Raw genomic sequence first — 26,480 nt, 5'->3', positions numbered from 1 at the left:
GCTCTACTTCCTGGTCCTGTCATGTTGGACTGAGGGCCGACTGGACGCTACAGTGACTCACTATCGCCTCTCCAGGTAGCCTACAGGTGGTATTACAAGACAGGACGGGCCGGGGCTAGCTGGTTAGCATGTATCACACTTGGCCAACAGACAAGAACTCAGAAGCAGGTCTCAAACAAAAGGCAGATATAATAAAACGTCTTTACTTGCAAAAAGGTCCGATACACAGGCAATCAGTCCAAAACAGGCAAAGGTATCCAAAAAACGCTGGGCAAAATCGTAGTACACAGAAGCAAAGTCTTAAGCATACGAGGAACACACGAGGAACACACGAGGAACACACGAGGAACAAAGGGCTGGAACGCTGACTGGGAAAGCAGACGAACTGGCAAACAGACAAATGGCAGCACGAGGACTAAATACACAAGGGAGGAGGGGTAATCAGGGCCAGGTGAAACTAATTGGGGCGGGGCAGGTAATCACATAGACATACTTTATATAGACAGACACCAAATTGACTCCTGGAGCATACGTCAACGTAGGCGCCATATTGGACCAGGCAACTCTCAGAAGCCGTGAATGGGAAAATGCCTGACACTTGTGCAGCTTGTGGATGTACAAACCGTTGTACGATCCAGAACAGATCTCGGGGAATCACATTTCATAAGTAAGACTGAACAATTGTTTTATGTTGTATTTGGCCATTATTACATTCTGTTGAGAGCTAACTAACGTTAGTTAGTTGGCCACCAGAGTCAGACCAGAGAGCTATCGTTAGCTACAAGCTATCGTTAACTATTAGCTATCGTTAGCTAAAAGCTATCGTTGTCTATGGTTAGCTAACGATAGTTAGTAGCTAGCGATAACACAGACAGACTCAGGAAATCCTGTGTCCCCCGAGCCATCAAACCGTACAACACCTCTCTAGGGAGTGGGGGACAAAGGAGGACGGTCTGCAGGACAGATAATAATGCACTATACTCCTTTTTAACAGTCTCTTCTGCACTATATTCACTTTTAACAGTTTTCTTCATCTCCTTGTATTTTGCTGGAAACTTTAATTTCCCTTTGGAACAATAAAGTTACTATCTATCTATCTATCTATCTAACGATATCTACTAGCTATCATTAGCTACTAGTTATCGTTATCACTAGCTATTAATAGCTATTAGCTAACGTATTGGCTTTTTTCTCTAAGCTTATTTTTATGACAAGCTAACGTTACTCATTTTGGCTGAGAGATTGACTCCGGCTGAGACTTATGAATCTTACTGTCGTTAGCTTAGCTGGCTATCGTTAGCTAACTTGTCTCACACTTTGAAGGTTTCCCAAAGAGAAAGAATTGAGGAAGCAGTGAGAAGTAGCTGTTAGAAGGGAAGGTTTTTCCGCGAGTGAGTCCTCCGTGCACTTCAAGTCGGAAGGCTTTGTCAGGACAGGTCAGACTTTCAGAATTAGAGATGGAGCTAAACCATCTGTCTTCAGTTTCCCGACTCATCTCCAAAGAGTTAAGTGTATCACTAGGTTATAAGGATTTGATAACTATACAATTTACAACAGACATACACATATACAAATACACTGTAAGTACATACATATTTAACATACAAGTACTATAATTGTAATGCAACAACAAATCACCTCTCCATCAGTTAATTAAATACTTCATCCTATAGCAGGAAGTAAAAGAAAAAAAATAGATAGTATTACGTTTTGATGTCATACGAAATCATACGTTTTTTATATTGTCAGGATCTCCCATTTATTTACACCTGAATAGATTGAATACACAATAAAGGGAATTGCAGAAAATAGCATATAGTAATGCCTTGTATATATAGCCCCATATTTTGAAATTAACAGTCGCAAGTAAGAAAATCTCCCTTGAATTCCAATATATGATTCACAAAATACATTTGATTATCTAAAAGTAGAGGCCAGCAAACTGGTTTATTATCCATAGAAGTGTCTTTATCTAGCTATAGTAGCTGTTATCTGGCCTCTAGTGAATGTTTTGGTATAAAGACATTGAATATATCCTATAAATAAATATTTATTTTCTTTCTGAATGTTTAGAATCAACAATGTATTGTCTATTATAGCGGGGAAGTTAAGCATAACAGTTGTGCAATTGCCAAATAGGCACATAATATTCCTAAATGTTGCAGAAAACTGATTTTATGGGTCTTGATCATTTCCAAGATGTGTTCAAACTGATTAAAATCAGTTGTCAGAAGCTCACAGACATATAATCTCTTCACATTTTGGTGATAATGTTCCTGTTTTGAATGTTTTAAACATCCACATTTTACACATTGCACCTTTAATAATGAGGTTGACAAGTTTCTGTCTGTCCTGTTTAAACCGTCTCGTAACAGAGCCACACTGATATGTTGCCTGTTCTGCCCGTATCTGACAGCAGGGGACTGAAATATGTTCAGAGGCGCACACACTCACACAAATAAGCGTTACGATCACACCCAGCCATTATCTTGCTGCAGTGGCGCGCGATAATGTGGTCTAATCACAGGGTGGCGAGAGTGACTTCCCACCCCAGTCTAAACTCTGCAGGGAAATGACAGATTTTTGGCATCTGAGTCAGGACGGTCTCGAGGTACGGATCACGTAGGAGTTCCTTTCCTCCTCATTGTTGATCTTCTGTAATGGGAGTGTGTTAAAAAAGTACTTTTCTTAAAGGCAAACGTAGCAATTTGACAGTGAAATAAGTGGTGGGTAAGGAGGTTGTGATTGTACGTAGGCCCTGACGGTCACGCTGGGATTTTTTTCTTCTTCTTCTGAACTACATTTACGTTCCTTCATAATAAGGAACATCACACATCTCTAGCTAGCTTTATGCTCCTATAATTCCTAGTCGACATTCCACATTTGCAGTATCAAGTGATTCAGATTATAATCTGTTTTGATTGCAATGCAGACAATCTGAATTTATGAATTTATGCATGACGGAGTATTAGGGCCACATTGAGGGAAAAAAACTAATATCTGAGATTTTGAGAATAAAGTCATAATATTACAAGAAAAAAGTCCTAATTTAATGAGAATAAAGTCGTACTATTTCAAGAAAAAAAAAGTTGCAATATTACGAGAATAAAGTCATAATGTTATGAGAATAAAATCATACTATTTCAAGAAAAAAAAGTTGTAATGTTACGGGAATAAAGTAATACATTTACGAGAAAAATGTTTTAATATTATGAGAAAAAAATAAAATCCTAAAATGTCAAGGAAAATAAAAACCTTTTTTAGGAAAACATATTACCAGCAACCAACAAAACGGGCGAGAGGACATAGCAGCCTGAGCCTGCTTCTGGACAGGTAGCTGCTGTTGGTCTCTGCGTTTTGCCACACACATCAGTTCACAGTAACGTTAACTTTAATCCGCTCACCATTAAATGTTTATTTATGCGGTTTAGCTTGTTGCGCAAACACAGGTTTATGGTTTTGTTTATGGTTATTTAAAGCTTCGGTGGGCAACAAGTTTTTGGCATCATGGGACAAAAATTCCATAATAACCTTTCAGCATATTGTAATCCAAGTGTTCTGAGATAAAACTAGACTTCAGCCCCTCCTCATTGCTCTGTTTTCAGGCTTTAGAACATCTAGCCCGTGACAGGAGACTTTGGCCAATCACAGGTCATGTCAGAGAGAGAGCGTTCCTATTGGCTGTGCTCTGGCTGGTGGGCGGAGCTTGGTATTTCCTCAGCAGATCTCAACATGGCTGCCGGGTCTCAAACTTTCTCATTTTACAGCTAAACCGTACACTACAAGATGATTCTGAAAACATTTGAGGAGAGTAATGGGCATTAATGTAACAGAATATTGATTAATATTTGACCAGAGGTTTACCAGCTTTACCACCTCTCGGCCATGAACACACAGGTCATATCAGGTCAAATCTCCCTTTTCCTCATGTTCCCCTGCTTTACCACTGCCAAAAATAGTTTGTCTCTAGCTTCCGTCCATCTCTCTCTCTCTCTCTCTCTCTCTCTCTCTCTTTCTCTTTATCCATCTCCCCTCTTTCCTTCAGTGCTTCTAACTCTCCTTTATCTCATTTCATCAATCTCCCTGTGCCTTCACTGTTTCCCTACTTTCCTTCCCTCATTCTCTGTTTTTGATTTCTCATTCCCCACGGCGTCCTCTCTCCTTTTATCACTTTATCTGCTGTATATTTCACTCTCTTCCTCCCTCTTCCCCGGCCTTTCTTCTCTCTCTCTCCCTGCTTCTCCCTCGCCTCCTCCCTATCTTGCGGTTTCCTCTACCTAATTGCTGTATTAGCTATTCTTGGAGTCTTGCTCTCCTCCTAATTACAACTCCCCCTCCTCTCATTTTCTTGAACAGAAAGAAAAACTTGTTATGGAAATATGAGCTTGCATTAAATCTTTGCCATCTGAGTGCCACTGCCTGGAGCTTAACAATCTAGAAGCTTCTCTTAGGTAGCTTTCACATCAGGGACCCGGGCCCGGATCCGACTACACTCCGAGTCCCCAAAGTCCAGTTCGTTTGATTTAGTGTGAACGCTCCGTACCGTTCTCGGGCACGGTTCGTCGATCCGTACCCGAGTCCACTTGAAAAGGAGGTCTGGTACCAAAACACGGAAGTGGACCGCTATTTAACGCGAGTAACGTTAGCAGTCAGCAAGTAGCTGTGAAATGGCAGGCTTTTATGAACGGGGTGATACAGCAGGAAGGCAGGCGAGAGGTTCCTTAAAATATAGACAATAGGCGATGGGGTAGGCCGATGTTTGTTATTTTATTTAGCTAATTTAATGGTCTACTCAGCGGGCAGAGAGAGAAACCAGAGTTGGTGATTGTTGGAAAGACTAACGACAACGTGTTGGTGAGTTTTATTTAGTTTCTGTCAAGTTTGAATGAAGTGTTTTACAATGCTCCTCCACTAGAACAGCTGATCTCAACATAAACAAATACACGTGGATGATGATGAGGGAACATGGGGCCTAATTTGGATGAGAAAAAAAATCATAGGTGCTGAGTTAACATAGGCCTGACCCCAAAATGGGAAACGTAATCGAGCGTAGCTTTAGTTCAGGCAGGCCATGTAGTCAAGCTATGCTCATATGACAGCTATCAGCTGATAGCAGCCAATCTTAAATCCTGATGCATCAGCTGATGGATCAGCTGATTCCCCTCTATGCATTCATTGGCAAATTTCATACAGGGCGCCTTATTTATGCTGCTTCAGCCTGCCTACCTTTGCTGCTTCCTCTACAGGCCGCTTGCAACCCACCTCCACCCCACCACCTCCTTTTAATACTGTGTCTGACTTAATCAATGTCATTTCTGTTTTCATTGATGCCGGCTCTGTTCTGAACCCAGGGGGTCTTTGCTGCTGCTCTCCCTACCTTTGGCTTTCCATGTATGCAAATGGAAGGGCAAGTAGGTGTGTTCTCGTGCCTTATGCTACCACGTAGGCACGTGGATGGGCAGGGAGGTCCCAGAGCAGAGTCATACCGCCAATATACTGTATATTTTACTGCAATGGAAATAAAGTTTTCTTTGTGGTGGTTTGGGTTACAATAACTATGGAAGTGGTGTTAATTATGTGACAAATAAGCCAAAGTTGACTTCTGGTTCCACACGGGATGAAGACAGGGGGTCCTGAGTGAAAGTCCAGTGTTTTTAGACCCAACCATCTATCCCAACTTCCTCCTTATGCAGACTTTGTCGCTCTTTATACTACGTCTCCTGTCCTGGCTCAGGACAACATGGATTATATATGAATTGATTAAGCGAATTCCCTCTTTGTCGAGAGAACCAGGGCGATGCTAACTTCCTGGTTGACCGAAAAAAATATGTCCTGTATAAAATCCTGCTAAATCTTGCATCCACATCATGTTGCTATCTCAAAAGACAAACCAACAAAGACCAATCTCCCTAATATGAATTAGACAGGTTATTAGTTTATTAGTTATACAAGTTACTTTCCAACTTGTGTTGGTAGTAATTATATATATATATATATATATAGAGAGAGAGAGAGAGAGAGAGAGAGAGAGAGAGAGAGAGAGAGAGAGAGAGAGAGAGAGAGAGAGAGAGAGAGAGAGAGGTATTCTACACACAGGCAATCCTTCAGCTTTCATCCATCTCGGCTCTAAAACATAGGAGCTATTCATGTCAGACAGACAGGTGTGTCTGTACAGTCCTCCTTCCTCACCACGCTGACGTCGCAACATGTGTAAAGGAATGACAAAAGCTGTGTCGAGGCACAGAAGAACCGCACACACTAATGACAAGATTACAGGGAAGGTAATTTTGGAACATAATTGGTCCTGAAACTCTGAAATGCTACACTGGAGGACAATGGAGCTTATGTCTACGAGTTTGAGCACGTGTGTGTGTGTGCGTGCGTGTGTGTGTGCGCGCTGATGGTCAAGACATGTGGCTTCTCCTCTTCCTCTCCTCCAGGTGTGTCAAACAAAGAGGGTTGTGTTCTGACAGAGAGCAGAGAATCACTTCTGGGCAGCAAATGCCAGAAAATCATAAGCAATAGAGATTAGAGAGAGAGAGAGAGAGAGAGAGTAAGAAGAGGAGCATATATCATAGAATCATGTCCATAAATTCAGTTAAACAGTCTCTGGTGTATGCCAGTGGTAACAGTTTGTATCTCTCAGGTGATACTGAGCAGTTGGCAACTTCAAGTCAAAGTGAAATTTGATTTCTCACTCTTTTTACAACAACACAAGATGGAAGATTCAAGTGTGATTGTAATATAAATAAAGCAGGAGACGGCTGTTTCATTAGCGTTACATCCTGGTAACTCCTATATCACCTTGTCTCAATTCTGAAAAGAAGACTAAGCTATTCCCATGAATTGGGCCTCATGCAGGAAGCAATATACAAACAAATGTTTTCTTATTTATAATCCATATTTTTTTCTTAATTTTTTTTATTGTTGTTCCTATTTTGTTAGTACCCGTGGATTTCTGGGATTCACCATCCATTATCTGTAACTGCTTATCCTTGCATGTCTTTGAAAACCCTCGCTAACACGGGGAGAACATGCAAACTCCACACAACTCCATTTTTGCTCCTCTCAGGTAAGAGAACATTTTACAAGTGGTCGAGAGCACTCTTTCCAAGATAAGAAAAAACATCTTCCGCTACGTCCACTAATTGTTTGTCCAACGCAAGGAAACATAAGTTTTAAATTTGAGGAACATAAATCTATTGATCCAAATTAAGACTATAACTGGATGATATTGCGTGGCTTACATACATACATGTAGCCTATTTTTTTAAAATATGACCTTGCTTCAACAAACAATGCAAGGCTTTTATTCTGACATTTTTGCAGAACAGTGTTGTAGAACATGCAGTGACTTGCAGAGCTCCATGAATGAATATAGTACGGGTTTTTAATTGTGGATTATTACTATTATTTACAAATTACCACACGTTTCTTAAACGCAGCTGGTCTGAACACCCGACGCATGAATCACGCAGCCGCCACGCGCTCCTGATGTGCCCAGTCTGTCCCTGGCGTGAGTCCCAAAGTGTTGTTGAGTTATGTTGAAGTTACGTTAGCGATATTTGTGACATGCTTTCCGTACTTATGTCACGTGGTTTACGTACATATTTTACCAAGTTTACGTACTTATTTTAAGTCAAACCGTGAGGTTTTTCCTAAACCTAACTAAGTGGTGTTGTTGCCTGAAAATAACTGTTTCACGGCAACAATGAAATGATTAAATGACAACAATAAAATGTCATGCAAAAAGCCATTTCACAACTCGTAGTGTATGATGTCATTATGCATTGTCACGTGGAATGTCCTTAAAATGTTGTGCTATTTATACGCCTTCCCATAAGATCAGGTTGAGACTTTAGAAGAACAGTATCCTCTGACTCATGTATTCCACTTTGGCCGAAAGTAACCATAGAGATTTCGTATCGTAAAACAGCTTAAATATGAACTCTTCAAAACTGAATTTAAAAATGCGGTATATTTCATGGCTCAAACTCTAGTGCGTTTTGGCTTTTCATATGGTCTTTGGTTAAAGTAACCATTAAAGCTTTTAATTAATGTTTTCTTAAAAATTGTGAACTGGACAAATATGAAGTGAATAAATGCTTCAGACATTCAAGTGAGTAGAACTTCCTCCATTTGGCTGTTGCTGAGCAGATTCCACTGCATACTATTCTGGTGCTCTCCTAGCAATCATGAATGATTGATAGCCAGAGCCATCGTGTCCCACTGCATAATGGTGGACAGAAATTCATGCTGCTGCAAGCAGCTAAAAACCTTGGACTCCAAGTGGCTTTTTTGCAGCTAGAAAACATGATGATTTTAGTATTTCTAAAAGACAGGGGTAGGGACTCAAGCAGGCTCATACAGTAGGCCCATGCTCAGGGGACCTTAATATGACGTGAGGCCCCGGGGCTACGGATATTTTGGAGATCCTTCCCTCCCTTCACAATATGCCGGCAACTTTAATTCAGAAACCCCCTACTTCTAAGTTTCCCTCTCCCCCTAAACGTTGGCGTTTTGAGGCCGATGGATCTGCACCGGCAGTTCCCGGCTGCAAGCCCGTGCGTAATGCATCTCCGGAGGAGATTCCCCTCGCCCAGTCATAGCCCCCTGTGGGTTGCATCGGAAAGAGATACAGTTTTCATTATTTATTAATACATGTTCATCTTATTTAGTCTAGTGCTTATTATCATAGAATTAATTTTGCCCCCCCCCCCCCCTCGTGCAACCTGCACCATGGATGTATTAAGAGAACTGGATACAGCGTTGGAGGCGGGGCCCGTTCATTTCTGTGAAAGTTGTTCAGTGGCGCATGATGCCAAAATGGCTCGAATTCCGACTGGAAAAGTACCCGGATCTTCCACCGATCTTCCGCATCCATTGACCCCATGATGGAGCAGGCGCAGTAGCATCCGCTCGGTCACATGGCTCAGTCACGGGGTCTCAGCTGTCACGCTGTCGTCACAGCCCTCGCTCCGGCCTCGGTCGGGGTCTCAGTCACATGAACGGAGGAAGGGAAATAACTCTGGATTCAGCTTTCAGTGCATTTTACAACTTTTAGGACCTAATGATTTAAATAAGGGCTATTCAAGTGTTCATACTGTGAAGTTGATTCACCTAAAAAAAAAAATATTTTTGGGCCAAATAGCATTACATGACGGACATGGAAGTTGTAGTATCGCCGTTTGGCCACTATGAAAATTGGAATCAACGACCGCCGCTATTCCTGGGATCTTGGCCTGTTGATGGGACAGAGGACTGGGAGATGGCGGAGGCAGAGGGTCCACCGGCCTAGCATCACATACATCTGCTCGCACACTTTCACTTCACACACCAGCAGATCCGTTTCCTCAGCAGAAAACCACTCGCTTCTCCTCCAATTTGCCAAACCCGCCTTTTAAATAGCAATGCGCTAATGTACAGGCTCACCTGACTTTTAAAGGGAATGGGAGATGACACTCTGATTGGTTTAATTCATGTTAGGCCCAAAACACACCTATGATCAATTAAGAGACTAAATACAACCCCTTTCAATTCAATTCAATTTATTTATATATCGTGTCAAATCATAACAGAAGTTATCTCGAGACGCTTTTCATATAGAGGATGTCTAGACCGTACTCTATAGTTTAGAAACCCAATAAGAGTGTTCCAGTGTTGTTTGGATTTGGATTGGTTGTCCTCACACAGTCGCCAGTGGATAGTCTGGAATGGTGGAAGTTGCTGATGGAGGTGTTCAAAATTCAAGCTGTGCTAAGAGCAAGACGAAGAGATTTCATGGCGAAATCTATTAGACGTCGCCGTGAGTATCTCAGAAGAAGAAGAGATTTTATATTGTCTTCGATGGCTACTGTTGTCTGCCTTGGTACCACAACAAACCGGCGAATGTGGGTCCGGGACCGAAGCTTTCTGGGAAGCAGTTCAGCGTTTTGACAACGAACAGTGGATGGCACATTTTCGCATGTCACGTTCTACATTCGACATCTTAATTGAACTCATCGGCCCAGCACTGCGACGTAAAACAACAAACTACCGCAAAGCCATCGATCCACGGCGCAGGCTAGCAATTGTTTTGCGGTGGTTCGCAACACCCGGGGAGTAGCGCCTGTTTGTTTGGGGTTGGTTTGTCAACTGTGTCCACGCTGGTGCAACAAGTAACAAAGGCGCTAGTTAGAACGTTGTATAAGCGGTTCATTTCACTTCCAACCGGACAGCGCCTGGATGACACAATTCGTGGGTTTTTACGCCGTGGCTACCTTCAGTGCGCCGGAGCAATCGATGGCAAACATATTCCAATCATCTCCCCAAGAGATAACCCTGCCGACTACTACAACAGGAACTATTATATATAACTATATTATAATTACTCAAGTACTGTAGTAGTACAATTTTGAGGTACTTGTACTTTACTTGAGTATTTTCCTGCTACTTTTTACTTGTACTCCACTATAGCTCCACCTTTACTACTTTACTATACTTTAATTTATACACTGTGGTAGTATAGTACTTACTGAATGCATATTTCAACTTACCACTTGACTGTAAGGGACATGGAGTCCGTGGTCTGGTGTTTTCCAGCTCTGACTCCTCTGTAGCCATGTCCAACGTCTCATCTCTCTCTCCCTCATTAAATGAAGAGGTTGATGGCGATGGCGATTCTTCAGTTGTCTGTCCAGAGCTAGAGGAGAGCTGTACCGGATTGGCAAGAGCCGTGTGTCCGAAAATGCGGTTGCATAGCTCGTAATACTGACAGTCCACTCGCCCAACACCGCTCTTGTTTCTATTGTGGTCATGCACTTTGGTGTAATGTTTCTTCAGTGCCTTCGATTTGTTGTTGACCTGTTTTTGTGTACGAGAGATGCCTCTCTCGTTAAGCAGCCTTGCTATATTTGCGTACACTATGCTGTCCCTCACCATACCCGTCATCTGCCGATTGATTTCTTCCTCTCTGCGGATGGCCAGGAGCTCCCGCACTTCGAAATCTTGCCACATATCCATAATAAAACTGTTAGTTGTTCTCTTCCAGTGTAACGTAGCTGAACATATTCCCGCTGCCGTCGCTCTGCTTGTTTATGAGCCACGGCGACCTATGACAATTGCGTCACGACTGTGCGCCCGCATTTCCAACCAATGACATGATTGGTCCCGCCCCGATGTTAGCGACACTGGTCCGTGCACAATTAACATCGAAATCGACCCTGGTCCAACCCTGGTCTGACCCACCTCTCGACCTGGATTGCAAAGGCGAGTCGATCAACACGGGTTACCCTTTCATATACACAACCAACCCTGGTTGAGTCCTCAGTGTGAAAGGGGTATTACTAACATGCATGAATGGGACATGAATGCATCCAGATGAAGAGGGAGAGAAGAAGAGAGGAGCTCAGTGTCATCATAGGAAGTCCCCCCGGCAGTCTAAGCCTATAGCAGCATAACTAGGGGCTGGTCCAAAGCAGCCTGAGCCAGCCCTAACTATAAGCGTTATCAAAGAGGAAAGTCTTAAGCCTACTCTTAAATGAAGAATTGGCAGCCCTCACAGCCCAATACACAATCACTATGGTTACGCACGAAAAACTAAAGAGAATAAACTTTTGGCCACGTTTACACAAACGCAAGCCGTTTTTATGCCGGTGTAGACTAAAATAGGTGCGTAGGCTATCTGTTCCATCAGACACCCATGAGACAGACGACTGAAAAACATGGCTGAAATGCCTCCTGTGTATGTATATACAGGTGTATATATATATATATACACCTGTATATATATACTGTATATATGATGGATAAATGTGTCTCTTAGCTACTTGGAATGTGTGGCTCTGCTTTAGTACTGCTTTAATACTCTGAACACTGCTGCTTCAGTGTTTGTGTGTATGCATGCGCTCTCACCTTTGTTCATGTGTGTGTATGATTTATTAGACCTCTGCTCCCAGTACCCGCTCGAGTGCTGCTAAGTGGAGGCTGAGGCACATGGGAGCTGGATTCCTCGTGACTGCTCTCGCTCGTGGCCATCCTTTCAGCAAGATGCAGCGATTACATGTCCTCTCTCCATATAGGAGTCTGTCTGTGTGTGTGTGTGTGTGTGTGTTTGTGTGTGCCTGCTGAAACTGCATTATACAGCATGTTGATGTGGCAGAGCAACCACCCATCTGTGAGCTGTTATAGATAATTGTATGTATTGTGTGAGGTTGTTCAACACCTCGTAAAATGTGTACGTGTGGTCCTGCAGAGGGGAGATAGAGAGGGAGGATGGGAGAACGTTGAAGGCACATGAAACATTGGGATTATAATGTGGCATCTGAGAGACATCCAGGTCCAGATTTCACAGACATAAATTATTTACGTACTTGAGCAGCTGCAGAAGTTGCCTGAACTTTATTGTTGATACTGTATTTACAGGCTCGCAGTCTTACCTGGGGAAATGTAGTTCTTTAGTAGTCTGTAGTTTTTTACTTGTTGAGCTTCTCTGGACATTGTTTCCCCAAAATTAATTGTTTTTCAACATACATACTAGGGATGTCCATAATTAACCAATTAAACGTTAACCGACATTAAGCATTTTAACCGATTAACACTATCGGTTAAAACGGTTAAAAGAAATGTTAATAATTAGCTCAAAAGCTGAGCGGCTCAGAGAAGCGGCTCGTCACTTTAAGGAGAAAAGCTGGTCCACTTTAACAGCCCACCTTAAGAGGCGAAGCCAGAGTTGCAGGATACAGGAAGTCGGCTCCGGTCTCTGGCTCGCTTGGTTGGAGCGGAGGAGTTGTAGTTTCGTAGCATTTATAAACCGACAAATAAACTGTACACACACTGCTACACCTACGATCACAGCTAGAACGCCACCAACAACCTCACACTCACCACCAACACACACACACGGTCTGTTAGAAACTCACTAAAGTTACTCAGACTACGTGTGCGGCGGCGAGCACGAAGCCTCCGACAATGCTAGAGCTGCTAACGTAGCACAAATACACACACTGTTTGTTGACCACTCGCTAAAGTTACGCCGGGCAGACACACAGCTGATAACCTGCTAAACTAAACTAAATGTGCGGTGGAGACTTTTACTGGGAAAGTGGCTGCATGTCCGCGACACTACACGCAGCATCGTAGATGCTAAGTTAACGCTCCCGGACGGTGAACTGGAGACTCCCATCAACCAATATCTGTTGTGCTCCTGCAGCTGGTACGAGGCACAAATCTTGTCGGTTAACGGTAAATAATCGGTTAACAAGGTTCAGTTATCGGTTAAGAAAATTTTTCAAAATGAGCAACACTAATATATACATATTTTGTATGATCCAGGTGCAAATGTCCTTGTGTCGTCGGCCATCCATGTGCAATTTGTTGAACCGAGAAGTGACTTTGTCAGAAGCCCCCTGGCTCACACATGTGGCTGTGTTTTGGAGATCCCCAATACCCTACACTTCATACCTGGAGATGTCTGAGGAGTTCACCCAGGTTCTGGACTCCAGTGTTTGGGTGATGGACGTAATTTAAATCAAGCCAAGACACATTTCATTGATTTCCCATTCATGAGAGGAGTGTTTAAGTTGTTCCTTCAACATCTCACTCTTTAGAACATTGGTTGCATGTCTTTTTCTATTTTCAAATATAACATTGAGTAGGGTAGAGAGAATGAGAAAACACATTCGCCATCATCATTTTTGTTATCTCCAGCCTCTCCTGTGTTTCTGTGTCACTGCTGGCATCCTGACAGGAGTATTAGGAGCCTCTCAATACTACACATTGTTCTGCTAAGTCACTTTCATGTGGACTGCTGTCATGTTACAGCGGGTACGTGTGGGAATGACTTTGGGAATATCGTTGGACGTTGCTCAGCTTTGTCTCGTTTGTTTCCTCTTATCTTTTGGACATGTCTGCTGTAAGCATGTAAACCTGCTGTAGAAACAATGTCAGGAGGAAAAAAATAAACCAGATACTCTAAAATGCAAACAGCTGCAGGGTTTCTGCTGGACTCAGACCAACGTGTGACTATGCCAATGTGTCACTCTGCTCCACTCTATCATTTTCCAGACTCTCTGTACAGAGACAACCAGTAGTTTACAAGCTGAAATATGATGACATTTAAAATCACAAAGCACAATGGAGTCTTTGTAAAGGATGATCAAGGTTTTTTTTCTGGCCTCAACATGCTGCTACTTTAAACTCTGGGAGAGAAAAAGGGAAAAGGAGGTCATTGAGGTGTGGTTGAACTGCTTGTTGAATTGGACAGTCTTCAGGGTAGCTGATAGCTGAGGGATTAAATGACTGCTTTTCAACAGTGTCTTTCTTCGACTTCATTCACACAGGATATGTTTCTCTCGGTTTCTCCTTCTGCCCAGGGACGTTAGAACTATTTTACACAAAGCATCGTTATTATTATGACAATAAAAAATGAAACAGTGAAACAGAACATGAGGCCAAACGAGAAGAGACGAAAATAGAAAACTAGTGACCTGCAGTTAGCTCAGCTGGCGGATGGAACCTCGCACATGTGGACACTTTTCAGAAGTGTAATTTTACTCTAGTATTTTTTTAGCCTTTTATTTAGCTACATTTGCCATTTAAACCTTCGTCACAACTAGTCTATTATCTAGTTTAGAATATTCTCCAACGGCCAGCTGAACTGAAAGTGAAACACATTGACACTGTTTTTTTTTCATCTGAGCCTGCTGGCTTTGGAAAGAGCATAGATACCTTTCACTTTCAGTTCAGTTCCCTGTCGAAAAGGAGAAGGAAAGGGCTATCTGACGGCAAGATCAAATAGTGAAAATACCCTAAATAAAGCACACTTAAAGGGACTATTTGTAACTTTCAGAAATGCTTGTTAACAGCGACACCTATGGCCTTGAAATCAAGGAAAGTCAGCGTCGGGCTCGCGCTTGCTCGCTCTAAATAGACATGAACGAGCATCGCTCAAAACAGTGAGGCGACACACGTCAGCTAAAACCACAATATCACTCTATATTTCAGCTGCTTGGCAGAAATGTTAGCTGACCAGACGAAGGTCTCTCCATGAATCAATGCTGATACTAGTGTTGGCTTTTCCTGCCTCAGCGCAGGCTGAGGCAGCGGGGCTCCTCAACGAGTTACGTTATCGCCTCCCGACCGCAGCCGGCAGCCGCAGGGAGACACCGGCACCCGGTCGGTAACGAGACGACAACGTAACTCGTTGAGGAGCCCCGTCACTTCACAAGACACGGAAAACCTCTGTTGGTCTGGAGGAGCTGCAGAATTTATTTCTGCACAAACGTCCACTCTACATTCACTAGATATTCTCAGAGCTAAACTAACTCTCCTGCAGTGTGGAGTGAGCGCGCGTTCACGTCTAGAGGTGGAGCGAGTACGCGAGTACGCGAGAGTACGCGAGTACGCGAGTACGCGAGTACGCGAGTACGCGAGAACGCGCGCTGTGTGTCTGAGTGAAGGCGAGCAGGCAGAGGAGACGAGGCTCCGGCCACACGCGAGCGCGCATATGCAAGCGCGCATATATCCCGACCCGGTACTTTTATAAAAGTCACAAACAGTCCCTTTAAGCAGATATTGGTGTTATGACCCCGAGGTCGTATGAACATTTATTTCTGTATTTTGTGTATGTGCTGTAATGTGCTCTGTGCTGGATCTTTTTGTTCTCTCTCTCTCTCTCTCTCTCTCTCTCTGTGATGTGTGTGTGAGTGTGTGTCTGTGTGTGTGTGTGATGAGCTGCAGGTGAGCTTGGCAGGGTGGCTGATTGGGTGTAGGTGTGTAGGTTGATCCAGGGAGCTGATTGGTTCCAGCCTCAAGACACCGATTCAAAAGGCCGGGTTCCCCTCAGTCCCAGCGGGGCTCTCCTTTCTCAACTGCCAGCAAGACTACCAGAAATTGAACGTTTTTGAAACATCAGTGGGTTCTTGAGAAAGATGTCAATAGAATAAAAAACAGAATATCATTTTTGAGAGTGGGTGGGATACTTTGAGTCAGGGTGAAGATTGGAGTTAAAAGTATTAATAAATAAATAATATTGATAAAGGTCAACTAAAGGGATGTAAATATGTCCCTTTTTTTGTCTGTATAATAGAATAGATAATTGTGTAAGCAAATGTGTCTAAGTGGATGTGTATGGGAATGTGTGTGTAGATATAGACATATATGTATATAATGTACGTATATGTATCTATATATGAGGTTGGATGTATGTATACGAATATGAACTTACCTCTTGACACTGCACTATTAACGAGTAGCACTTTTTTTTAATGTTTTTATGTTTTTTTTGTTTATATATGTTGTTTCTGCCGTCTGTATGTCCCTTTACAAGTATGTATTCCTTTAACCTTAAATAAAAACAAATTAAAAAAAAGACTGCCAGCAAGAAAAAACAGCGAAATGTAATGAAATTTGCAAACAGGTATCCAGCCCAGGTTCCGTAGGGGTAGGCAGCCCTTGCTCGTTGTCTTTGGGAGCTTGAGAGAGGGGAGCCTCATTATTCATGTTGCGCCGGGCTTTCCCCCCTAAGCCGGGTCGTAACAGTACCCAGAATCTCAGTAAAAAGCTTTAAAAAGAATAAAGGATAAATGAATGTTCATGAGGAGAGAATGACAGGACAACAGATTGAACTCAACAGCAATATGTCTCCGTCAGGTACCTCTTCCTCCTCATTCTGCACCTCTCGCCTCTCGTGCACCGCATCTTCTATCCTGTGTGCTTCCTCCTCGTTGTCCCACAATGCCTCTCAGTCCCCCCCCTCCCACACACACACACACACACTCACACCCCTCCTGGGCACCTCCTACTGAGACTGCAATTACTGCAGGAGATTAAATGAAGATGGGGGGTGGGGCGGTACTGAAGTGTATAAAACACAGACAAACCCTAAATGGCATCCGGCTGTGAAAAACAATGTTGTCTTCATAGAAAAGGCATTCTGTCCAGATGTCCTGAAGTCTTCAATCGTCTTCCCTCCATCAGTCCCTTCTCTCTTTCCCTGCCTCACTTCCTTCCTCTCTCTTCCCTCCTTACTGTACATCTCTGGCAGAGTTTCCCCTGATTAAATGACGGCTAAACAACCCTATAAAAAGTCCGCTCTCTTCCACACCGTGCTGGTCGAGTGTTCATGAGCAGACCCATTACATGTTGGGACTCTCACTGGAACAGAGACCTGAGACGAAGAGCAGAGAGCGGCAGAGGAGAAAAGGAGGATCCCTCCCTTAAGACCCACGGGATTTCAACGGGACAGAGTGTCTGTTACAGGAGAAAAGATTAATGTGACGTTTTCAAGACGAGGCCGGTGTGTGTGATTTCGGGGTTTATCTGAAGTCACAGCGATCTCTCAAAGAGGACGAAGCCAGTGAGCGAACCTTTTGTCTGCTGTGTTGTTAGTGGGCGTAGCTGTCTGTGAGGAAACCACAATAATTACTTCCACAGGGAGACAGGACGTCTCACTTAACAGAAGAAACAGACAACAGTGTGTGTTGAAGAGCATAAAGAGCGCTGGGAGGAGTCTTTTTTTATTGAGTTTGAAAAAACAGTACCAGCACTGTTGCCCCTTTTTTTGTTGCGATCGGCGGTGCATCTGGATGACATGAGATGGTTTCTATTTACATTGTAGGATTGCAGATCACCAGACATACACTCACCTTCATATGACATGATATCAAAACTGAAATTGTACAGTCCGACAGATTAAGACCGAGACCTTTTTACACTCATCTTGCACAGCGTGACATGCAATGAACCTGCAAGACCAGGGTTGTGTAGGCGCTTTTATTTATAAACTTATAAAGGCTACTTAGTGTCAGTTTCATTTATAGTGAAACTTTGACTTAACCCTCCTGTTGTCCTCGGGTCATATTTGAACGTTTACAAACTTCATTATATCATAAATATGATTTTCTTTAATCTAATTGCCCCAGAATAACATAGATGGTTGCCTACTCAAAACAATATTCTTGCTAAAAGTTTACATATACCAGTATGTGATAATACATCAACATTATGTTCCTCTGATAATAACTTTAGTCAAAATAATTCACAATATCTGCTTTTTTTTATAGGTAGAATTTCACGGAAATTAGGTTTATTAACCTTAATTTCACCCAAAAAAAGTGTAAAACTTAATAATTTGGAATGAAGTTGGCCAAAAAGGTGTAACACAGAATTGGGTGATAGTTTATGCTCTATGCTTTATAAAAAGTCAAACCAGACCGGGTTAATTTTGACCCGGGAAGGCAAAAGTTGCATGGTCGACAGGAAGACAACAGGAGGGCTAAAAATAATTTTGAGGAGATCTATCGATGTATCTAGCCCAGTGAAACTGGTCTAGATCAGGAGTCTCCAACAAGGAGCTTACGAGCTACCAGTAGACATGGGCATAAATTTGATAACACAAAGTCACATTGTAAACCGGTTTAACTTTCTATCGAATCAAATTCACAGTCATCGCGCCCCCTTCTGACACAAAATGATTATTTGCCAAACGGCAGACAATTAAACGAGTTGCGCTGATTTCAAATTTCATGACATCAGCGACGCAGTAACATCAGGCGATGCTAGCAGACCACTAAGCATACACCAGATTTGACAATGACTGCAGAAGAAAAAGCAAAACATATACTATTTTAATGAGGAATGGGTGATGACAAATGTGTGTCTCATCAAAGCAAAAAATATACTATTTTGACTGCAAGTGTGTCAGTCGGTAAAAGATGTAATGTCAAGCACCACTTCACCAAAGTTCACAGCATTTATTCATGGGACTTTCCAGCTGGTAGCAGTTTAGGAACAGAGAAGGTGAAGGAGCTGTCGCTATTTGTAGCTCTCGGCCACTTTCATTTTGTCAAATTAGCTCTCGGAGGAGAGAAGGTCGGAGACCCCTGGTCTAGATTCAAAGCACTATGCTGCTGATCTTTCTCGCTTTTACACATGTCCATGTAACATACCAACCCCGTCTCCTACAACATTACATTCCCATACAACTAAACTGAATTCTCAATCACATTTTGATAGAAACATATTTTCTTCCGGATTACGGTGGCAGTTTTAAAAACATGGTTAATGTTGTAAATTGTAACAAAACAAAACATATATACATATTCATTTTTGTCATATGGATTGTCTATGTTGTATTTTCATTATGTTGTTACTCTTTACACACGACATCTATTGCACATCTGTCCATCCTGGAAGGGGGATCCCTCCTCTGTTGCTCTTCCTGAGTTTTTTTAACATTATTTCTCTCTGTTATAGGTTTTTTTGGTTAAGTTTTTACTTATCTGATGAGAGGGTCGCACTGTAAAGGACACAGGGTGTCGTATCCTGTACAGGTTGGAAAGCCCCCCGAGGCAAATTTGTTATTTGTGATTTTGGACTTTACAAATAAAATTGACTTGACTTGACTAATTCCTGTGGATTTTATTTGTTATATATTCACTTCAACTCGTGTCACATAGCATAGCACCACAAAAGGGTGATTGTAACCTAGAGACAAAGGCCAGAAGGGGCTTAAGAGAGCATCTACTGTATATAAGTGTGTGTGTGTGTGCATTACCCAGAGCCATAGGCTGACATATTGCTGGATGTGTAGATTATGGTTTAGTACGGAGACAATATAATGAGCTTAGAGGTCCCCACTGTGTCCTCCCCCACTGTCACATAAAATGCTTTGTCCTGCGGTTTGGTCCCAGTTCAGCTTGTTACACTTCCTTACATTTGGTAACTCACATTTCTCTATACTGAGTTCATTTTTTCAGAACTGTTCAGACAGTTTTCTTTACTGACATGAAGCTCAAAACAACGATTAGTGTAATCTCACATCCAAAATGCACAAATGCAACCAGAACAGTGCACGTCAGAATCACAATTTGAGAATTTTCTTCAGCTATGTGTCTGTGTGTGTGTGTGTGTGTGTGTGTGTGTGTGTGTGTGTGTGTGTGTGTGTGTGTGTGTGTGTGTGTGTGTGTGTGTGTGTGTGTGTGTGTATGAGCTCATTTATTTACACAAACACACAACTATGTCACCTGCTGTGTACAGAGTACATCTATTACATCAGCCTTTGTTAAAGGTAAATAGTGCGCGCACACACGTGCACAGCTGGTAGTACACTGTCTGTACAAGACTGTCTGTTCAATGGACAGACAGTCTTGTGCTTCTAAAACTGAACTGTTTATTTAGTCAACTGAGCAGCATATGGGTAAAGAGTGAGACTGTGTGTGTGTGTGTGTGTGTGTGTGTGTGTGTGTGTGTGTGTGTGTGTGTGTGTGTGTGTGTGTGTGTGTGTGTGTGTGTGTGTGTGTGTGTATTCATGTAGTCACTAAAGCTTACAGAGAACACATTATTTACGAGTGAAGACATTCCAACAGCAGCCACAAATGAGCAAAGCAGATATGACAACCCGGGCTCCCATACAGTATTTCACCCGTGGATGTATTAAGAGAACTGGATACCCGTTCATTCCAAGCCCCCAGGAAGAGCGCCGGTCGTTGATGCCAATTTTCGTAGTGGCCAAACTAGGGATGTCCATAATTAACCGTTTAACCGTTAACCGACATTAAGCATTTTAACCGATTAACGCTATCGGTTAAAGCGGTTAAAAGAAATGTTAATAATGAACTCAAAAGCTGAGCGGCTCAGAGGAGCGGTTTGTCTCTTTAAGGAGAAAAGCTGGTCCACCTTAACAGCCCACCTTAAGAGGCGGATCCGGAGATGCGGGATAAAGGAAGTTGGCTCCGGTCTCTGGCTCGCTTGAGTGGAGTGGAGGAGTTGTAGTTTTGTAGCATTTATTCACCGACAAATAAACTGTCCACACACTGCTACACCTACGATCACAGCTAGAACGCCACCAACAACCTCACACTCACCACCAACACACACACACGGTCTGTTGGAAACTCGCTAAAGTTACTCAGACTACGTGTGCGGCGGCGAGCACGAGAAGGGGGTGGGACTTCGTCTTTGTATGTGACGCCCTGTGAGGGAGACCAGGCTGCCTTACCAGATTATATCTGTTATGCACATTTTGTTGTTTGCCAACTGAAAAGAAGGTGAAGAAGAAGAAGAGATTTAGTTGTTTTTATGTTGTTTAGGTGTCTCTACTAAAAAAACACCTGGAAATGCTAATGTGGTGCTAATGTTTTCTCATTCACACAATGTTTCTGTGTGAAATGTTTTTTAAAAGTCTTGCTTTATAGCCTACAATATCTGCACATGGCAACTACGGTATGCTTAAAGTTAGGGAAAGATAATGGTTCTGATAATTATAATAAAAGAGCAAATGTTAATTGCATGTCTGTACTGGGATGTGATCTCCCACATGAAAGTCAGAAGTTCTACCTGCCCGTCCAACACCCCAGTCTCCTTACTTTCCACCTCACTATATTAAGGACACACTGCTTCATGCGCTTCATGCATTGGCTCTGAAGTTTGACATTGGACATAAATTATGCACTACTGAGTTGTTCAATATAAATAATTACAAGGGTACTGGGCTGGAAATACATAACCATGCAAGGGACTAAAAATGTATCTCAGTGTATTACATCTATAAAAGAAATTCTGTGGTAAATTAGAGCCAGGTTTGATCAGAATAGACAACACCGACATTTAAAGATCCCATATCATGCTCATTTTCAGGGTCATACTTGTATTTTGTGTTTCTACTAGAACATGTTCATATGCTGTAATGTTCAAAAAAAACTTTATTTTCCTCATACTGTCTGCCTGAATATACCTGTATTTACCCTCTGCCTGAAACGCTCCGTTTTAATGCGTTTCAACGGAATGGCAACGGAATTGCGTTGCCTGGCAACAGCTTGGGTCCATGTTTACATCCTGTCAGCTGATGTCATTCACATACACTACAACCAGGAATAGACTGGGACACATTTAGAATGTTTACGTTTAAAACTGTGTAATGGTCTAAATATTGTATATTTGTGACATCACAAATGGACAGAAATCCTAACGGCTTGTTTCAAACGCACAATTTCTGAATACGGGCTGTGTGTGTTTCTCTGTATATTGAATATATTCAATACTTTCACTGTATTTATATATTACTTAAACCTGCTTTATAATATAAAAGATATGAAAATCTTACCTTTTACAATATGGGACCTTTAAGGTCGTACAAAGAGCACGCTAAAATGAGTGGTACTGAAAAATGTATATTCTTACTGGAAACACAGAGAAAGATGAGTGTTGTCAGAATATGATGAAACAGCCATGGACAGAGAGCCAGAGTGTGAGAGGGAGGGTTGACGGGCTGTGAGGTATGGGTATGCAGTTGTCGTGTACTATGACACGCTACACGAGATAAAACGATCGATTGTCGCACAAGGCACTCATTTATCGTTCCCGATCCGAGTCGACACCCTACGGGCTGTAATCGGGCCGATGTCGTGTTGTCGTGAACCAGGCATAAGTGAAATAATGCAAGTGGGTGAAATGAGACTAAACTCAGGGTGTAAACTGTAACCCACTAATCATAAGGTCGGCGGTTCGATCCCCGGCTCCTCCGGTCCACATGCCGAAGTGTCCTTGAGCAAGACACGTCACACAATCCCAAAGGATGAGCCATCGGTGTGTGAATGAGTATTTAGATGATATCCTGATGGGCAGGCTGGCTCCTTGCATGGCAGCCTCTGCCATCAGTGTGTGAATGTGTGTGTGAATGCTGACATGCAGAGTAAAGAGCTTTGAGTGGTCGGAGGACTAGAAAGGAGCTCAGTGGATCATCCTCTGCTACACCAACAGCTGACTCGCATACATCTTCACATTTGTAATTTTATACCTGCTCATCCAAAACACTTCAGCTGACGCTCTTGTTTTTACATTACACACTCACACACACACTCAACCACACACGCACATATACATTTACACAATCTGTGTTTTCTCATCCCTGAGGCTTCCCTTTGTTTTGTTCTGCTCAGTGTGTCTGACTCAGATTTTCCCCGAACAACAGAGCTGCTGTCTTACCACCACGGTCCACTCACACACACACACGGAAAGTCCTGCTTGCAAATGTCACGAACCCTATGAGCAATTCATAACAATATCTCAGTATGATGACGTGTCAGTGTGGATTATTTTTTAAACCTCTTCAAGTTCACACACACACACACACGCATATAAATAGATAATACACACTGCCACAGGGTTTTACACCAGTAAAACAAGTCATCAGTCTACCTGGCAGAATGATCAAGCACACACACACCCTATGAGCAATTCATAACAATATCTCAGTATGATGACGTGTCAGTGTGGATTATTTTTTAAACCTCTTCAAGTTCACACACACACACACACGCATATAAATAGATAATACACACTGCCACAGGGTTTTACACCAGTAAAACAAGTCATCAGTCTACCTGGCAGAATGATCAAGCACACACACACACACACACACACACAGACACACATGTTGCCACACATATAACAGTTCAGCTGTAATTCTCAACAGTTTGCGTCATTACATCAGCACCTAAAGGCCTGAACAGCTGTTTCCCACATGAGAGACTGTGTGTGTGTGTGTGTGTGTGTGTGTGTGTGTGTGTGTACGTATGTGTGTGGTTCTGACCATCTTTTTCCAGACAGCTGGTGAACAGAGATGAGGCAGTTCAGTTTGGCTTTAGTGCATCGTTCACAGGAATACGGAGCCTTCCAGTCACCGTGCTGTGGTTGGTTCTAATTCTGCTAATGTCGACTATTAAAGGTCCCATATTGTAAAAAGTGAGATTTTCAGGTCTTTTATATTATAAAGCAGGTTTAAGTGCTATCTAAATACTGTTAAACTATCAAAACGCTCAATATACGGAGAAATTCACACAGCCGGTATTCAGAAATTGTTGCATTTGAAACAAGCTGTTAGGGTTTCTGTCCATTTATGATGTCACAAATATATCATTACACGGTTTTAAACGTAAACATTTTAAATGTGTCCCAGTTTATTTCCTGTTGCAGTGTATGTAAATAACATCAGCTGACAAGAAGTAAACATGGACCCAAAAGGTTGCCTAGCAACGCAATTCCGTTGAAATGCACTAAAACGGAGCGTTTCAGACAGAGGGTAAATAAGGGTATGTTCAGGCAGACAGTATGAGGAAAATAAAGTTTTTTTTTAACATTACAGCATGTAAACATGTTCTAATAGAAACACAAAATACAAGTATGAACCTGAAAATGAGCACGATATGGGACCTTTAAGTTATTGTAATTCAAAAGGTCTTCTTGTGTTGTGTGACTTCTACCACTCGTGCAGCTTTTAAAAGTGTTGGAGCCACATTAATGCAAGCTAGTACACTGTACTGTATGACACTGTAATTTGTGGTGTAGAGACAAGCACACCAGAGAACCACCCAGATGACTGATGTCAGATGCTGTAGTCTGGTTCTCATATTCTGGATTTGCTCAGGTGAACTGCTGTTTTCCGCAGTTAGAGAAACAAAGGTTACGATATTGTAACCCTAGTTCTATAAGCACAGGTGGAGCCCTCTACTGGACTCTATGGGCAATACGCTCCTCCAATCAGGAGATTGCATTCACCGACTGAGATTTGCAGAAATGTAGCCGGCCAATCGGGACGTGCCTACCCAAATACGTGCTGCCCCACAGTATACAAGGCAGCGTCCACCGCTGTCTACCATCCCCCGCCCTCTTCAGCGAGTGGCGCAGCAGCGACAGGGCCCCCTTGTTAGAGGGCTCTGCCTTCGTTTTAACTCACACAGGCTCCGCCCTCTCCCCCTCTCGCCTTCTACTGGATTCTATGGGTACACTTGGTGGAGCCGGATGAATGCACACCCTTCCCCGCTGCGACACGACATCAACCCAACCACACTGATCCTGAGCGGCTAGAGGTTACTCGCCGCAGCCCACCTACTTCTTCGTAACCTAGGAGAAGTAGGGGGCCCCAGCCAACCCAGGTAGTGCGCAACTGAGCTGGGTAAAGCCGTGGCCGAACCCTACACCACACATTACCAGGAGCACCAGAACATGTAGGTGTATCGCGCCCAGAGGGGAGTCAGGTGCAACACGACACACCCCACCCTTTTCACCAGTCCTGTGTCGTTACAGCGAGCACAGACCCTGAAAAGGAGCCCGACATGTCCAAGAGATAGAACCGTATGACCGGACAGGGTGTCGACCATGACGCTGCCGTACATGTGTCCTCGACACTCACCCCGCCAAGATAGATAGATGTGTATGTAGGATTATACAGTAGTTCCCAAGCTCATATAGATTTAAAACATACTTTCAGTTTACGGTAGTAAAGTCCACTTGCAATACCACTACTAGTACTCGTACTACAGTACTGTATTGATATGCGGTACTACAATATGTATGAGAGTAAATTACCTTACCTCCACCCCAGTAACTCCTCTAGATTGGATAGCCTTCTGTCCTGCCTCAATGACATCAACTGTTGGATGTTGCAAAAACTCTGCTGGCTGACCTGCAACGAATCCTGGTTGAGGAATGGAACGCCATCCCACAGCAACGTGTGAACAGGTTGGTGACCAGCATGAGGAGGAGGTGCCAGGCTGTTGTGGCTGCGTATGGATCTTCCACCGCTACTGAGGCTCCTGACGGTGGATTAAATGAATAAATTGTAAAATAGCCAATATGTCTTGATAGAGAGTTCAATCATCCAATCCACCAAACAACTCAAAACAAGAGTCAATACCAACAGGAGAATACACTGTTTAACATCGGCAGAGAATTTTGGCAAATTTTACTTGGGCGCTACCCACATAATCAGCTGTGCTGCTCATCCCACAAATGCATGATCCTTACAAGTTGGACATCATTGTGAAGGTAAATAAACAGGCTTTCCAACGATGTAAAATACAATGACCATTAGCATTGTAACAACAGAGAAATAATCCACCAAACACAAGTTTTACACAGAGTTTATTTTAAAGAGGGTCCTTACTTATTAGTGATTCAACTGATTAATCAACGATTCTGATGTGAAGAACCTCTTGTTTTGGGACTCAAATAGGCTGACTGAGTGTCAGCATGACCATAAATACGCCCTCTTCACACTCCGATTCTCATCATCCCCGTCGACAGTCCACCCAGCCCAACCTGCATCTCAGCTGAGAGTAAAACAAGCACTGATCTGCGGTGTTTGACGCCTGGAGGGATGGTGATGTATATCCAGACGGGCCTGTTTTGGAATGGTGCAACAACCCTTTGACGTCAGTCCAGCTGCCTCCGGCTCTCCTATTCCTATTGTGATGTACTGACTGGCTGTATTGGAAACCGCCTACTACATACTACAGTATGCAGTATGTACTGTATACTGCGTTCCTCAGTAGTATGCAGTATGCGAAGGTTAAAGTGATGTATTTAGCAGTATGCTAGATAAGGCTTTAGCCTTCAAACCAGCTCTTAAAGCACTGGACAACAAAAACAAACTCGTACCACTATTGTAATATTATCGAAAAATACAACTTTGATTTAGTTGATTTATGTCCTGTTTGTTTACT

This window comes from Sebastes fasciatus, chromosome 13 (genome assembly GCF_043250625.1).
Source record: "Sebastes fasciatus isolate fSebFas1 chromosome 13, fSebFas1.pri, whole genome shotgun sequence".
Lineage (NCBI taxonomy): Eukaryota > Metazoa > Chordata > Actinopteri > Perciformes > Sebastidae > Sebastes > Sebastes fasciatus.
The sequence above is the reverse complement of the archived record's forward strand: the minus strand, read 5'-3'. Positions refer to the sequence as shown.